Consider the following 18,144-nt stretch of genomic DNA (forward strand, 5'->3'; position numbering starts at 1 on the left):
GTGTCTGAGCCACCATACTATGTGTAAGGGACTAAGGGGCCATCATACTGTGTTGGGGTCACTGTATGGGTATCATATTTTGTGGGGCGAGGGGCACTGTAGGGTCATTATACTGTGCATATGGAGGGTACTGTGGGGCAATTCACTGTGGGGGTATTTACTTTGGGGGGCACATTTATTGGCATCATACTTTACAGGGGGCCTTGAAATGGGTACCTTAGTACGTGGGAACACTACGGGACTTTAATAGTTCAATAGGGGCAAAATGACATTTTAGGGTCTGCAAAGCTCTAAGATTTGCTCTTCTGTGACCCCACAGAATATTATTTTTTTGGGAGGGGGCTGTTAGGACTTCTGCCATGGAGCCCCATGGTTTCTATTAGTATGCCCCTGTTGCTGGATGGAGGACATGGTTACAGTGTCACAAACCCTCGCTGTCAGCAAGCAGAGATCTGTGAGAGAACTAGACGCAGAGACTATTAGCACATTTATTAGATGTCCCGGCATCAGGGAACATGTGGCATTAAAGTGTAAGATCCTCCGGAGCAGAAACAATGGGAGAATCCCAGAAAGGCTCATTTTCCCCGGATGTTTTGTATTTGCTGCTCTGTAACCTGGAGTGATACATTTAATGATAGCAGCTGACAAAACATGACTTTTAAATGTCCAGCCCTAATGTAAGACCCCCAGACTGTGAGCTCTGTGTTTCTCATCATGGGGCGGAGGAGGGGGGTCCGTTCACTTTCTGCTTCCTCACTTGCTCTGCTCGCTCTGATGATTTATGGCTTCTATATATTTGTGTGTGACAAGAGATACATTGTTTCCCTTCATATCCAGTGTATGATATGTGTCAGCGCTCAGCGTTTTTTGGCATATCCTGCAGTTAATAGCCATCCTCTCTGCCAAAAAGTGCTTTAGTGGGTCAGAAAACCTGGAGTGGGATCCTCCGGCTAACCAACATCCGCAATGCTGATATTCCAACACTGACATTAAAGGGAGACGGCAAATTCCTGCCGGCCACCGGACAGGTCAATTATTACACAAAAATAACAGCACTGTTTTAAAGGGGTAGACACTTATGACTGTATCCTGGGGGTGGTGTAATGACGAGATATGCAATGACCAAAGTCCACCGCCAACTTACAGATAGGGTCAAATTCCAGAAAAAATGTGGCAAGTGAGCCCCCTACCGCCAGAATTCCCCCATACCCCCATAGTGACTGATCTGGAGAGAAAAAGGATCGGCCATTGGAAATTTAATGTGATTTAATAAACCTTGATCAAGGTTCTTTACCAACCTGAGAAGACCCTCAGGGTCACCTGCTGCCACGTCCTCGCTCCGCTCTTATAATAACTCCGCGCTCTTGTTGGACAGCTGCCTCGCTGGGTAGGTTATGAATAGTGCCCTGAGTGATGGAAAGAAAGCCAATAATCCACAGTGTTCTGCAGTCATCTTCCATGGAGATTACAGAGTTTCCAATACATAAATACATAGAAGGATGAAGATGTGAAGGGCACTGGTCCAAGAAGAGATGTTGGACGCAATGGAGGTCACGGGTCAACAGAGTCATTGGGATCCAAGACATAGAATCCATGAAAGGTCAATCTGGGCTCAACCATATCACAATCATGCCGGTGTCCATGGTATATTTCTAATATGTAGGGTGGGACATTAGTTTCCAACAACTTTGTGACTTTGTGAGGATGAGACATATCCAGGTCACACAAGTATCAACGTGTTCATGACTCCAAACCATGAGTGTGACAATCACGAGAAAAAGCCCATGTACAGTGCCTTGTGAAAGTATTCGGCTCCCTGGAACTTTTCAACCTTTTCCCACATATCATAAAGACACCAAATGTCAATTTTTGGTGAAGAATCAACAACAAGTGGAACACAATTGTGAAGTTCATCAAAATTTATTGGTTATTTAAAATTTTTGTGGAAATTCAAAAACTGAAAAGTGGGGTGTGCAATATTATTCGGCCCCTGTAACTTAATACTTTGTTGCGCCACCTTTTGCTGCGATTACAAGTCGCTTGGGGCCTGTCTCTATCAGTTTTGTACATCAAGAGACTGAAATTCTCGCCCATTCTTCCTTGGCAGCTCGAGCTCAGTGAGGTTGGATGGAGATCGTTTGTGAACAGCAGTTTTCAGCTCTTTCCACAGATTCTCGATTGGATTGAGGTCTGGACTGTGACTTGGCCATTCTAACACCTGGATACGTTTATTTGTGAACCATTCCATTGTAGATTTTGCTTTGTGTTTGGGATCATTGTTTTGTTGGAAGACAAATCTCCATCCCAGTCTCAGGTCTTCTGGTCTTTTGCAGACGCCAACAGGTTTTCTTCAAGAATGGTCCTGTATTTGGCTCCATCCATCTTCCCATCAATTTTAACCATCTTCCCTGTCCCTGCTGAAGAAAAGCAGGCCCAAACCATGATGCTGCCACCACCATGTTTGACAGTGGGGATGGTGTGTTCAGGGTGATGAGCTGTGTTGCCTTTACGCCAAACATATCGTTTGGCATTGTTGCCAAAAAGTTCGATTTTGGTTTCATCTGACCAGAGCACCTTCTTCCACATGTTTGGTGTCTCCCAGGTGGCTTGTTGCAAACTTTAAATGACACTTTTTATGGATATCTTTGAGAAATGGCTTTCTTCTTGCTACTCTTCCATAAATGCAAGGTTTGTGCAGTGTACGACTGATTGTTGTCCTATGGACAGACTGTCCCACCTCAGCTGTAGATCTCGGCAGTTCATCCAGAGTGATCATGAGCCTCTTGGCTGCATCTCTGATCAGTCTTCTCCTTGTTTGAGATGAAAGTTTAGAGGGACGGCCGGGTCTTGGCAGATTTGCAGTGGTATGATGCTCCTTCCATTCCAATATGATCGCTTGCACAGAGCTCCTTGGGATGATTAAAGTTTTGGAAATCATTTTGTATCCAAATCCAGCTTTAAACTTCTGCACAACAGTATCACGGACCTGCCTGTTGTGTTCCTTGGTCTTCATGATGCTCTCTGTGCTTCACACAGAACCCTGAGACTATCACAGAGCAGGTGCATTTATACGGAGACTTGATTACACACAGGTGGAGATTATATTTATCATCATTAGGCATTTAGGACAACATTGGATCATTCAGAGATCCACAATGAACTTCTGGAGGGAGTTTGCTGCACTGAAAGTAAAGGGGCCGAATAATATTGCACGCCCCACTTTTCAGTTTTTGAATTTCCACAAAAATGTAAAATAACCAATAAATTTCATTCCACTTCACAATTGTGTTCCACTTGTTGTTGATTCTCCACCAAAAATTTACATTTGGTATCTTTATGTTTGAAGCATGATATGTGGGAAAAGGTTGAAAAGTTCCAGGGGGCCGAATACTTTCGCAAGGCACTGTAATTATTGGGACCCGATATGGATCCTATCTATCTATCTAGATGCACGAAATAGAAGTAAAATTCCAAAATAATTGTGCAATATCCTGGACTTTATTGGCCAACGTGGTGTGATATGGGCCAGTAAAGTCCAGTGAGCTGCTTTATTCTATTGCCACTTTCACTTTTTAGGTCTATTGTCAGATTGGGCAAATGCTTTGCACCCAGACCTGTTTTTCTGTCTGTAGTTTTTATCTATCTATCGAAAAAGATACACGAAACCCAGGTCACGCAGTGCATTCAGGCATTTTTATGTGCGTTCTTTCCCATGTGTTTATAAAGGGACCTGTCAGGTGATTGGTGCTGTTGACTTCTAGACTTTTCAGATCCATTTAGTGGAAGAAAGTTTATCTTTTTTTTTGTACATAAAAGAAAAACACCAAAACCCAATGCCCAGTTTTCCATGCTGAATCTGTGCCAAGTAGAGATTGCGATCAGTAGTCCGTCAGTCACCAGTCTTCACATCCATAGTACAGATGTTGTAAAGCTACCACTCCCGATAGGTTGAGGGTTGTAGTATGGAACAGCTGGGGAGCCAACGCTCATAGCCCACCGCGCCAGACAATGGAAATACCACGCAGATTAATCAGTAAGTCAGGACAAGGGAGACTTAGGCTGGAATTGTATACGGGTCTCCCACTCTTAAAATGCTTTGTCACATCTTTTCCTAGAAATGTAACAAGGATCCTTCCAAAAACCGAATATTCCAGCGACTGTAACCCAAGAACCAGGGCGAGCGAACAATGCGGCAGTGTCCACTGAGTGCAGCGCTCGATGGCCCGGGATTCCTATCAGGCAGCGGGATCCTGTTACTATATGTACAGCTTTCCAGAGGAGAAGTGATTAAGCTTCTACCAGCTGCAAAACCTCGATGCATTTGCCCAGTGGGCTTTCATTAAGCCAGTTAAGAGAGCAGGAGGGTGAAATTTAAGCAGGTGCCGAAAATGCCCCCCACCCAAACCCCCACCACAAGACCGAGCAAGACTGAGAAGTCTCTGACACTGCGGAGTAGCTCAGGCCGTGGGCACTTATAGAAGTGGGAATGCGATCCTGAAAGTTCGTAGATGGCAAAAGGAGAGAAAAGAAGAGACATCAAATTCACAAAAATGGTGGATGAAGGAGTGAAAGTATGGAAATAGTCAAATTATAATACAAAAATGCAAAAAAAATGAGGAGTGCGCATGATAGCTGTTTGTAATCTTGTAACATCCAACATAGTAATACAGGTGATATAATACATGTAATACCTGGATAAGTGAGATCTGTTACTATAAAAAACATCCCCCATATGTGTGCCCCAAATAATAGTGACATCACGTGTAAGATCCCATCACTGCCATAGTAAAATATCAATATGGACATAAGAGGCAAACAGAAAGAGTAACAAATGAGAAATTAGAGATTTCAAGTAGGATATAAAAATACGTAACTCATACGGCTGATTATTCAGTATTATAGTAGTTATATTCTTGTACATAGGGGCAGTATTATAGTAGTTATATTCTTGTACATAGGGGGTAGTATTATAGTAGTTATATTCTTGTACATAGGAGCAGTATTATAGTAGTTATATTCTTGTACATAGGGGGTAGTATTATAGTAGTTATATTCTTGTACATAGGGGCAGTATTATAGTAGTTATATTCTTGTACATAGGGAGCAGTATTATAGTAGTTATATTCTTGTACATAGGGGCAGTATTATAGTAATTATATTCTTGTACATAGGGGCAGTATTATAGTAGTTATATTCTTGTACATTGGAGCAGTATTATAGTAGTTATATTCTTGTACATAGGGGCAGTATTATAGTAGTTATATTCTTGTACATAGGGGCAGTATTATAGTAATTATATTCTTGTACATAGGGGCAGTATTATAGTAGTTATATTCTTGTACATTGGAGCAGTATTATAGTAGTTATATTCTTGTACATAGGGGCAGTATTATAGTAGTTATATTCTTGTACATAGGAGCAGTATTATAGTAGTTATATTCTTGTACATAGGGGCAGTATTATAGTAGTTATATGCTTGTACTTAGGAGCTGTATTATAGTAGTTATATTCCTGTACATAGGAGCAGTATTATAGTAGTTATATTCTTGTACATAGGGGCAGTATTATAGTAGTTATATTCTTGTACATAGGAGCAGTATTATAGTAGTTATATTCTTGTACATAGGAGCAGTATTATAGTAGTTATATTCTTGTACATAGGGGCAGTATTATAGTAGTTATATTCTTGTACATAGGGGCAGTATTATAGTAGTTATATTCTTGTACTTAGGAGCTGTATTATAGTAGTTATATTCCTGTACATAGGAGCAGTATTATAGTAGTTATATTCCTGTACATAGGAGCAGTATTATAGTAGTTATATTCTTGTACTTAGGAGCTGTATTATAGTAGTTATATTCCTGTACATAGGAGCAGTATTATAGTAGTTATATTCCTGTACATAGGAGCAGTATTATAGTAGTTATATTCTTGTACATAGGGGCAGTATTATAGTAATTATATTCTTGTACATAGGGGCAGTATTATAGTAGCTATATTCTTGTACATAGGGGCAGTATTATAGTAGTTATATTCTTGTACTTAGGAGCTGTATTATAGTAGTTATATTCCTGTACATAGGAGCAGTATTATAGTAGTTATATTCTTGTACATAGGGGCAGTATTATAGTAGTTATATTCTTATACATAAGAGCAGTATTATAGTAGTTATATTCTTGTACATAGGAGCAGTATTATAGTAGTTATATTCTTGTACATAGGGGCAGTATTATAGTAGTTATATTCTTGTACTTAGGAGCTGTATTATAGTAGTTATATTCCTGTACATAGGAGCAGTATTATAGTAGTTATATTCTGGTACATAGGAGCAGTATTATAGTAGTTATATTCTTGTACATAGGGGGCAGTATTATAGTAGTTATATTCTTGTACATAGTGGCAGTATTATAGTAGTTATATTCTTGTACATAGGAGCAGTATTATAGTAGTTATATTCTTGTACATAGGAGCAGTATTATAGTAGTTATATTCTTGTACATAGGGGGCAGTATTATAGTAGTTATATTCTTGTACATAGTGGCAGTATTATAGTAGTTATATTCTGGTACATAGGAGCAGTATTATAGTAGTTATATTCTTGTACATAGGGGGCAGTATTATAGTAGTTATATTCTTGTACATAGTGGCAGTATTATAGTAGTTATATTCTTGTACATAGGAGCAGTATTATAGTAGTTATATTCTTGTACATAGGGGGCAGTATTATAGTAGTTATATTCTTGTACATAGTGGCAGTATTATAGTAGTTATATTCTTGTACATAGGAGCAGTATTATAGTAGTTATATTCTTGTACATAGGGGCAGTATTATAGTAGTTATATTCTTGCACATAGGGGGCAGTATTATAGTAGTTATATTCTTGTACATGGGGGCAGTATTATAGTAGTTATATTCTTGTACATAGGGGCAGTTTTATAGTAGTTATATTCTTGTACATGGGGCAGTATTATAGTAGTTATATTCCTGTACATAGGGGCAGTATTACAGTAGTTATATTCTTGTACATGGGGCAGTATTATAGTAGTTATATTCCTGTACATAGGAGCAGTATTATAGTAGTTATATTCTTGTACATAGGAGCAGTATTATAGTAGTTATATTCTTGTACATAGGAGCAGTATTATAGCAGTTATATTCTTGTACATAGGGGACGGTATTATAGTAGTTATATTTCTGTAAATTTGGTGAAGGTTTACTAACAATCATTTTCAGAATTTACCAATATTGTTCCACATAAGAATCTGCCATAAGGAAACCAGTAGAAAAAGTTATTTTCCTGTCTGATGTTATGTGTTATGTGCTTTTTCTTATATTTAACTAAACTTAGCCTGTAAATAATCAGTTAATATGAAAATAATTGAAATCACCTCATGTTCTACATTATAAATTAATTTCCTTTAAATAACTGAAGTAGATTTTTAAGTGACCATTTTAACTGAATGTTCACAGTTAGGGTTGATCGAATAGCTGCCTCGGTAACCTGGATCCCTAGAGCGCTCCTGATAATCAGCTATTCGATCATCCCTATTCACAGTATAAAACATCTTCATTATACTGATTCCTGAAGCAGAAAAGACAAAAACACTTTGTCACCAATTACTTCTCCAGATCATTGAATCACCAAATAATGGACAGAAGGGCAACAAGGTTAATGTGCTGTAAATGACATCATAAAGGTCTTGTATCAACCATCTGTTCAAATAAGTACATAGTAAGTACCTCTCCTTACATTCACAGATAATTATGTCATTGTGTTCCAGAAAAAGCCCAGGTTATACCAGCTGTACATATATAATTATATACAGGAGATGCCCGGGTTATACCAGCTGTACATATATAATTATATACAGGAGATGCCCAGGTTATACCAGCTGTACATATATAATTATATACAGGAGATGCCCAGGTTATACCAGCTGTACATATATGATTATATACAGGAGATTCCTAGGTTATATCAGCTGTACATATATAATTATATACAGGAGATGCCCAGGTTATACCAGCTGTACATATATAATTATATACAGGAGATACCCAGGTTATATCAGCTGTACATATATAATTATATACAGGAGATGCCCAGGTTATACCGGCTGTACATATATAATTATATACAGAAGATACCCAGGTTATACCAGCTGTACATATATAATTATATACAGGAGATACTCAGGTTATACCAGCTGTACATATATAATTATATACAGGAGATACTCAGGTTATACTAGCTGTACATATATAATTATATACAGGAGATGCCCAGGTTATACCAGCTGTACATATATAATTATATACAGGAGATGCCCAGGTTATACCAGCTGTACATATATAATTATATACAGGAGATGCCCAGGTTATACCAGCTGTGCATATATAATTATATACAGGAGATACCCAGGTTATACCAGCTGTACACATATATAATTATATATATACAGGAGATGCCCAGGTTATACCAGCTGTACATATATAATTATATACAGGAGATGCCCAGGTTATACCAGCTGTGCATATATAATTATATACAGGAGATACCCAGGTTATACCAGCTGTACATATTTAATTATATACAGGAGATGCCCAGGTTATACCAGCTGTACATATATAATTATATACAGGAGATACCCAGGTTATACCAGCTGTACATATATAATTATATACAGGATATGCCCAGGTTATACCAGCTGTACATATATAATTATATACAGGGGATACCTACGTTATACCAGCTGTACATATATAATTATATACAGGGGATACCCAGGTTATACCAGCTGTACATATATAATTATATACAGGGGATACCTAGGTTATACCGGCTGTAAATATATATATATATATATATATATATATATATATATATATATAGTGTATAGCAATAGCGGATTATTTCCAGCAGGGGACGTTCTCGGCGCCTCTCGCTTCTCTCAGCTGTTTATTAGGGACGGATTTAGTGTGTTATCTCGGGAAATTCGGGATCTCATTCCTTCTGTCCTCGCTATAATGGTCGGCACTTATTGCTCGCGTCTGCGGATGTGTCAGTGATGAAGAATAGAGTAAGCCATCATTTCTGGGTTCATTTCTTTATAATGACGCTTTCACCATGTGCTGCGGTGACGGCAGAAATCGGCAGTGTATAACCAGCGGTGCTGACAGTCGTGGTCTCTGGATCGAGGCGATGACCATGAGGACCTGGAATACAACATGCAGGGCTCGTCGCCGCCTATGGGGTCCACATGCAGAGGAAGAGATGCAACACATTAACCCAGTATTCAATTGTAGTGGTCGGTCATGGGTGTCATCTTGCCCTCCGGGACCAATAATTGCCAGTAGGTAGTGCATGTACTGGATACGGGGGACCAATGGAGCAGGGACTGCATGATGGAGATGGTGCTGAGGGATTGCGATGGACTGAGACATTTGGAAGAGACAAGTCAGTTTTCTATGGGATCTGGGTACCGGGAGCCAAGCAGCCCCGCATGCTCCTGTGCTACAGATATGGCCGATGTGGCGCTGGTGTGATATCTTCGGATGGGGAGAAAAGATTTAGAAACAGAAAGAAGCTATTGTTTTTGGCATCTCAAAGTCCCAACAACGGAAACATGTTGGACAATTTTTAGTGGGAATAAATATCCAATTAGACGAGGATAAGAAAAGCTCAAAACGCTGTGGCATTGTTCAATTTTTTTGCCACAATTTTATGAAATTACCGAAAAACAACCGGTTCATAAAATCACAGTGAAGACGTGCCATGTTCACGTCATGTGGACCTGAATTTAGAGCCTAGGAAAAATATCTAAGGAAAGTATAAGTCAACTTCCGAAATCACTCCAGTATACACAAATGTATTGCTACCTGGAAAGTGTCAGCAAGCAGGCCAGATTCTTCCGAGGATCCTGATACAGAAGCTGGAGAGCAAGAAAGCACAATAGGGTCTTATTCAGTATAAAATGAACACCATTGTCCAGGTTGTGCTATCCTGATAAAGTTGTGCCGGTCCACAGGTCGGCCAGGTAGGGCAGGTGCACACAGAAAACGCCTGAATAATCGCTCAAAACTTCTTGAGACTCCCCCTGTTCATTTCTAATATGAAAACCACCTTCTTGTTCTTAGGTTCAGTCTTGTGAGCATTTTTTTCTACTCCAGTTTTTAAAAACAAGTTAAAAAGGAGAATGTAGTCACTTACAGGAAGCGGTTCATTATGGAATCCGCTCTACGCTGGACCCTATACGATCATCAAAAGGCTGCAAAATAAAAAACACTTCAGGAACAAAAACTGTTCCATAGAACTTTAGAAACTGTTCAAAAAACACTTCAGGAAATGAAAACCTTCTCCAAAAACTCCACAATCAAGGAGGAGGGTTTTTTTTGTAGCAGAAACTGAATGAAAATTGAAAAGAAACTCTCTAAATGTTAATGTGACTAAGTGCGCTCGAGGAGTTTATCAAGCCAAATACTTTTTTCAGATGTTTTCCCAGCCGGCAGGTTTTTGAAGAGCTTTCCCATAGTTTTGGCGATGGCTTATTTTACTGTCGTTTATTTACTCCAATAAATAATGAAGAAGCCGTTAGCACCATTAGGCAAAAACTAAGCCGAACATTCAGTTTTTTGTGTCTTTTGCGCTTTCCCGTTGACTTGTTTTGTAAAGTAGAGAGCATTTCCTGAGCATCTTTTGAGCTTTCCGATTTTAGAAACCTGAGATGTCTGAACGCAGGAACTGCAAGTTGTTTTTCCGTATTCTCAAACTTTTTGATTGTTTTTGATAGTTTTTACAGGCAGAATCCACCTGAAAAGACGTCGGGTTCACCTAGCCAGCTTCTGCTCTTTAAACTCGGCGAAAACATTCCGACATCAAATAACCATAAACTTGTGCGTCTGAAAACCTCTGTGTGCACATGGCCCTTATTGGATCTACAACTGTCTACAACCAGACATGAATGGACAACAAATGCTAAACATCAGGGGCAAGCACAGACCCGGCAACATCCACTTGCTGACAGTTTCCAAGACAAAAATTATTGTTTCTTTAAATTCATAAAAAATAAATGTAAGAGGAATGTATTAGAAACATGGTCTCCAATGTCTGCTGTTGCAGGATTCAGTTTCTTTTTTTGTTTTTCACAAATATGTGACGGGCGAACATCTGACCCCGTTTTCTACTTAAGTGTTTGTATCTCCAGGCTGCAGTTCAGCCAAATTCTTCCACAAAAATAAATATTTATAGGCGGTTTCCTAAAGTAGAATGAAGTGGAAATTATTCTCTGTTCTGCTGATTCTTTTGTTTAGAAAAATATTATTTTGAAATTATTTATTTTTAAGAGAGTTTTTTTTTTAGAGACTCGATTATCAGGACCCTGATCCAGATCAGTATTTTATGGTGACGGACAATGATGTAAATGCTGCAGTGTATTCATGTATATCAGGTCTTCATTAATTTTACCAAGATCTCATTTACCCCAGTTGCACTTGTAGTTGTAGTGCAGCAAAATATTAATATCATGTTACAGTTTATTCTTACAGGTCAGGAATCTCTTTTGAAGGGATTAAGAACTTGCAAAATAATAAAACATAATCCAAAACTGATGTATAAACAACTAAATGCATTACATTCATGGACACAACTTGACACAGTTCCTCAGGGGCGGGCTTTTGAAGCAATGAGACCTCCCAAAATTAGGGAGGAGCTGAAAATGAGCTGTCCGAAGAAGGTAACTCAGTTAAGTAGACAAATATCTGATGGTCTATTGTAAAATGGAAAATAAAACCCAAAACAAATGAATGAATACATTAGTTCATGGATATAACTAGAATCATTTCCATAGAAGAAGGAAATCTAAACAATTAGACCATCCACAATAAGAAAAGATTTGGAAATTGTAAGTAAACTCTTTAAGAGGTTAAATAAATGGTGATCCATTGCACAATAAAAAGAATGTAAAAAGAAGAATAAAAACATAATTACATAATGTTCATGGATACAATTGGAAAAAGCTTCTCGGGGGAGGGAGTTACAAGCAATGAGACCAATGATGATTAGGGAGAAATAAAGTGAGACGGCGCTCAGTTTATGGTTTATCATCCCATCCAGATGACTGCTCGACCCTGAGCCTTCTCTGATGTAACACTTGGATCCGTTTCATTCTGGGTTTATTCCCCAATGATGAGTGAAGTCAGAGACGCCCGAGTTATAATCAAGATGAAAAAAGCAAAAGGTTTTATTCCCGCGGAAAGGACTGACCTCATGTTCCTAGTACGCGTTACTCAGCCGCTTCAGACTATAAAATTCCTGAGTTGATGTGTTCATTACATAATTGTAACTTGTCCACGATGAGAGTTGTTGTGCCAGCGCCAGGATTCATCATCCTATTATAACACTGACTGGATGCGGCTCCTCCGCTGATCTCACGCGGTGCACGTGCATTGTGATCCGCCTCGCTATAGGGCGCCGTGTATTCCGGGCTCGGTGCTCTGAGACAAGGCACTGCTGTGTTACACAGCCACAATGACTTTATGCCGCCATATGGCTGCACGGAGCAGCGGTCTGCTCTATAGTCCGGACAGGACTGGCGTATTATAAGAGTAATGTGAAAAAACTAAATGCACACGGACTAATGCAGAAGCGAACGCCGCAATATTATATCGGAAAATTTCCTGCACAATGGTATCGTGCACAACAGGGCACAGTGGGATTCTGTGTCGGACTGGATTGTCTCGGGCCCACCAGTAACAGTGATTGTCGGGCCCCACTGTTAGCTACATGCAAAAATATCCTGACCCAGTGCACAAATGTACTTTTACTTCTATGGAATATTAAATTGTCTGGCTTGTTTAATGAATGGTTACATTATAGCACTGCTCGTTAGCTCTCCATCGCAGGGGCCTACCGGGGGATTCTCCTGCTCCCCCGTGGGCCAGTCCGAGCCTGGTGGGCATGAGAACCCAGAACAACCTTGGTAAAAAGGGTCCGTACTTATCAAGTCAATGATTGGGACAGGGACACCTGAGGACTTTGTCACATGAGGATCCTCATCAATGACTGATCAGGGACTTCTAGTTCTAAGAAGGTAATATGATATAAGAACGTGCAGCCGCCATCATGGAAATACTTGGCGTTGCCTCTGGCTGTAGTCGGCGTCGCTCAGGTTCTATGACGTGTGACTTCCTGTTATATCACAGGACATTTGCTTTGCCCTTACTCACAGCTTATGTGAACGGTCCTCGTATAATCTCCATGAATCTTTACCAAAGAAGGAAATACCAAAAATATATATGGACAAAAAAATGAAAAAAGCTACTAAAGTTTCCTAATGAGATAGACAAAAGAAAAATTCTCCAGTAAATATTAATTATTATACCAACGGTATTGTTAATTATGTTTATTTATTGATGCACAAAAAGAGTTAAAAAAACGTAATGTAACAAAGACGTATCGAAAATGTAAAAATGGAAGTAAGCAAGAGGAGGAAAAAGTAACCAAAGAACGTGATGTAAATAATAAATGTAACACAAAAATGAAGACTATGGAAAGTTAAAACAACTGACAAAATGACCATATTAAGAAGGCGACACAATAAATGCTACAGTGGTATGTAAAAGTTTGTGCACCCCTGGTCAAAATTATTGTTATTGTGAACAGTTAAACAAGTTGAAGATGAAATGATCTCCAAAAGATCTTAAGTTACAGATGACACATTTACATTGTGCTTGAGGCACAAAAAAATATTTTCATCTTTTACATTTTAAGAATTACAAAAAGGAAAATGGACTGATGCAAAAGTTTATACACCCTTGGAGATTTGTGTGCTCAGTTAACTTTGACCAAGGTTTCAGACCCTAATTACCCTGTTAGGGTTATGACTTATTCACTATCATCGTTAGTAAAAGCCAGGTGATGCAAAATTTCCAGCTTTATAAAAACAAAGCCTCATCTAACCTTGTGCCAAGAAACAGCAGCCATGGGGTCTTCTAAGCAGCTGCCGAGCACTCCGAGAATAGAAATGGTGGACGCCACAAGGCAGGAGAAAGCTATAAGAAGATAGCAAGCTTTCCAAGTTTCCCTTTCCTCAGTTTGAAATTTAATTAAGAAATGGCAGTTACCAGGAACAGTGGAAGTCAAGATAAGGTCTGGAAGACCAAGCAAAATTTCAGTGAGAGCTGCTCATAGGATTGCTAGAGATGCAAATCAGAATCCCTGCTTGGCTGCAAAAGACCTTCAGAAAGATTTAGCAGACTCTGGAGTTGTGGTACATTGTTCTACTATTCAGAGACACCTGCACAAATATTGCTGTCATGGAAGAGTCATCAGAAGAAAACCTTTTGGAAGCAAGTCCTGTGTATCTATGAGGATAAAATAGATCTCTGTGGCCACAATGATCAAAGGTATGTGTGGAGAAAAAAGGGCACAGAATTTCAGGAAAAGAACATCTCGCCAACCATTAAGCATGGGGGATATCAATGACGCTTTGGGGATGTGTTGCAGCCAATGGCACGGGGAACATTTCACGGGTAGAGGGAAGAATGGATTCAATTAAATTTCAACAAATTTTTGATGTAAACATAACACCATCTGTAAAAAAGCTGAAGGTGAAAAGCACATGGAGAATGATTCTAAACACACGTCACAATCCACAATAGACGACCTCAAAAGGCGCAAGATGAACGTTTTACAATGGCCCTCACAGTCCCCTGATCTTAGCATCATTGAAAATCTGTGACGAGAGCTCAAAATAGTAGAGGTAGCAAGATGACCCAGTAATCTCACAGAACGGGAGGAATACTCCAAGGAAGAAAGGAGGAAAATCCCTCAAACAAGAACTGAAAGACTCTTGTCTGGCTACAAAAAGTGTTTCTAAGCTGTCATAATAGTAAAAGGGAGCGCTACTAGGTGCTAACCATGTAGGGTGCACAAACTTGTGCATAGACCCATTTTTCTTTTTTGTAATTTTTAAAATGTAAAAGATAACAATATTTTTTTTTCTTGCCTAAAATACAAAAGGAAATGTGTCATCTGTAACTTATAGAGATGATTTAATCTTTAAGTTATTTAACTGTTTGCAATAGCAGTAATTATGACCAGGGGTGCCCAAACTTTTACATGTCAGTGTAAATAATAAACAAGTTAATTATAATACAAATATACAGCATATATATTTCTTTAGCCATCACTCCCTGAGGAAGCAACTTGCGAAACACAAATTGTGGCGCACGGCACGGGAGCATGAAGTCTCCATTTAACATGACCACAGGTCTGGATCAATGGTCTTGATTCATTTGCACATGTTTCTTTGTCTGTATTATGCACCCATGGGATTAGACCTACATTTTTTTATTAAATCACCCTTGTGGCATTGTTTTTTTCATTTCTGTATTACATTTATTATTTAGATCACGTTCTTGTGCCATGTTTTGCTCCTCTGGCTTACTTCCATTTTTAATATGCCTGTTATATGTTGTTTTATCTCTATCGCTCCTGTGTTTTACCTGCAGATTACCTCCTTTATTTAATGATGCGACTTCCTGAGAGGCGCAGAGTCACAAGTGAAGAACCACGGCCGCTCCTCCGCCTTTGTCTACACTGATCTCTGCCCAAAACCGCGGTGACGTCCATTAACAGTCGCACTGTTCGAGATTTCAATATTTCCAAGCAAAATGGAAATGAGAGTCAGACGAGGCCACATGGTTATACATGAGACGAAGAGGGGAGCCGGATATTGGGACTGAAGACATTTCTGATTCTTTGTTTGGTTGGAATAAAACCTTTGCTCCAGTTCAGACATCACGTTACAGTTTAAACCTACGGAAAATATTGGGGTTCTTTTCCATTTGGACTTTTCATTGTCTTAAACTCCAGTCACATCCAGAGCTGCATGATGGTTCCTCTCCTTCTTTGTGTTATTGAATAACATACCCAGGAGAAGGGTCCTCACAACTACGCACCAATCGGGCCCCTCTATACGGTTTGGGGACCTATATTCAAGGCTCGGTATTCCTCAGATCCCTTACGGCATAAGCAGAAATCCAAGAGTGACCGAGGCCATGATCATAACCGTTCCACTTACCCGGATGCTGCCCTCACCTCCGCAGATTAGGTTTCCAAATATTTGGGCAGAAGTACAGAAAGGCCCCCGCGCCCTCCGCATGCTTCTTGTCACTGAAATAGCCACAGATATGAAGGCAGAAGGTAAATATTTATCTCTCGCCTCCCAAACTTGTTTTGCAATGAAATATCTACGGGGTTAAGTAGAACACTTGTGACGGCAAAAATCAAACATTCCCACGGTTTGGGGTTCGTCATTTCAGGGAACGGTGGGACGGTAATCACCGGGATGTACAGGCAGTGATGTAGAGCAGCAGAACATGTGGCGCAGAATCGGCCAGGCCAGGACATCTGCTCATCATTTATAAAACCAATAGAGGAGAATAAAAACCACCTGAATGTCATGGAGTCATGGAGGACGTGGGAGAAGAGCAGGAGATGGAATGATACATTGTATCCAACCAAAGAACAGAAGTACCAGGCATAGAGACTGAAATCTGGGTCCAGAGGGTAAAGGTAGGAGGTAGCTATAGTGGGCGCAGGGGCTGCAGTCTCACCCTGATCCTTGGAGCCTAAAGGTCTCTTTGGGGAGTGTTGGATATTTTTGAACCACGAGGTTTAAATGACCCCACTGGTAAAAAAAATTTTACAATATCCATGTACTTTCCGTTTAGAAACTTGACTTTGAAAACATCTGGGTCATCAGTTGACTAGACTTTGCCCCCGATTCATCATTTGCACTTTTTTTTTGTTTTTGCACTGGTGAATCTGGTGTCAAACTCATCAAAATGGAGCATGATGATTGATGAACGTGGCGCATACCGAAAAATACTTTTATTTTTGCTCTTTTTCTTTCCTTGCCACTTTGTTGAGCAAAGTGTTGCACAGGATTTTCAATAAGCATGAAAATGTCGCTCGTTAGTCATCAACTACACACTGAAAAGTTATCCAGATCTTGTGCTCCACAGCCGCTGTCCAGTAGAATGGCGCCAAAACGTAAAAGCTCTGAAATAATAGATTAGCTGAAGGCATCTGGAGGGTAAAAACTGAGCTCACGTTGTAGAACAAGTTAAAAAAATGACGAGGATTGAAAAAAATTGCGTAAAAATGGCACAACAGACAGAATAAACTAAGCACAAAAATGAAAATGCCAAAAAAGGCACAAACAGAATGAAAAACTGGGATCTAAGTTTTCACTATATATTGGTTGGCTTTCTTTATAAAAACACAATTTTGGCACCTACTGCAGGCTGCTGCTCATTTGTCGGCCACGGTCCTTGTTGGATAAGTGCAGAAAATGTTTAACATTCATAATTGTTGTCACACAAATCAAAGACTTTTAGTTTACACAAATTGTGCAAGAATTCTGCAGCATTTTGCTCAATAAATTTTCCCCATTGTTTAATTTTATCATTATTTTTAAGATCTCGTCTTGTTATAATTAAATGGAAATTGTTATCCTGAGGCTGAACGTGTTCAATTTTTTGGGTCAGTCCAAAATTTTACAAAAATGGACAGAAAACAGTGGATACCCATAAACCCATTAGTCACCTAGTAACTTTCCTGTTGTTCCAGCACTGCTGTTCCGGTGGTCCCACGGGCCTCATTTCTTAAATAATGACTGTGCTATCATCACAACTGAGGCCAGTGATTGGCTGCAGCGGTTATCTGAGGATTGTTGAAACATTCATCACTGCAGAACAGCTGTCAGACATGGGTGGCATTTCGATGGTGAGCGGTTTTCCATGCGAGTAAGGGAATGAGCAGATGGAAATTTTTGATGTGGTCAAAAATGAGGAGTTTTTGGGTGAATTTTTCATTTCCAGAAGCAGTTTTTCAGCCTTTCGATGGGACACTGCCTGGTTTGGAGTGGTTTCCATCAGGCGGTGCTACGTAGGAGTGACTACATCCTCGTTTTTTACACTGGCCATTTTTCAAAACCTAAAGTAAAAAAAAATGCTCAAAACACTGAAACTAAGAATAACAGAGTGGTTTAGAAAAGAAAGGAAGAGTCTCGAAAGCATTTATTAAAACATTTTACAGTCATTTTTTTTGGAATAAACCCACTCAAAAAACATTTGTA

The 18,144-nt window shown here is 39.4% G+C and overlaps 1 long non-coding RNA gene across 1 annotated transcript in view; it reads right to left on the reverse strand.

Annotated features, from left to right (window-relative positions):
- The window catches only part of LOC143786044 (uncharacterized), a 54,073-nt gene that overhangs the window by 19,463 nt on the left and 16,466 nt on the right, over positions 1-18,144 (reverse strand). Inside the window, exon 2 of the long non-coding RNA XR_013218221.1 lies at positions 1,299-1,406. This is a non-coding gene — a long non-coding RNA (uncharacterized LOC143786044). The remainder of the gene's footprint in view (positions 1-1,298; positions 1,407-18,144) is intronic.

Source organism: Ranitomeya variabilis, chromosome 7 (assembly GCF_051348905.1).
Source record: "Ranitomeya variabilis isolate aRanVar5 chromosome 7, aRanVar5.hap1, whole genome shotgun sequence".
Taxonomy (NCBI): domain Eukaryota; kingdom Metazoa; phylum Chordata; class Amphibia; order Anura; family Dendrobatidae; genus Ranitomeya; species Ranitomeya variabilis.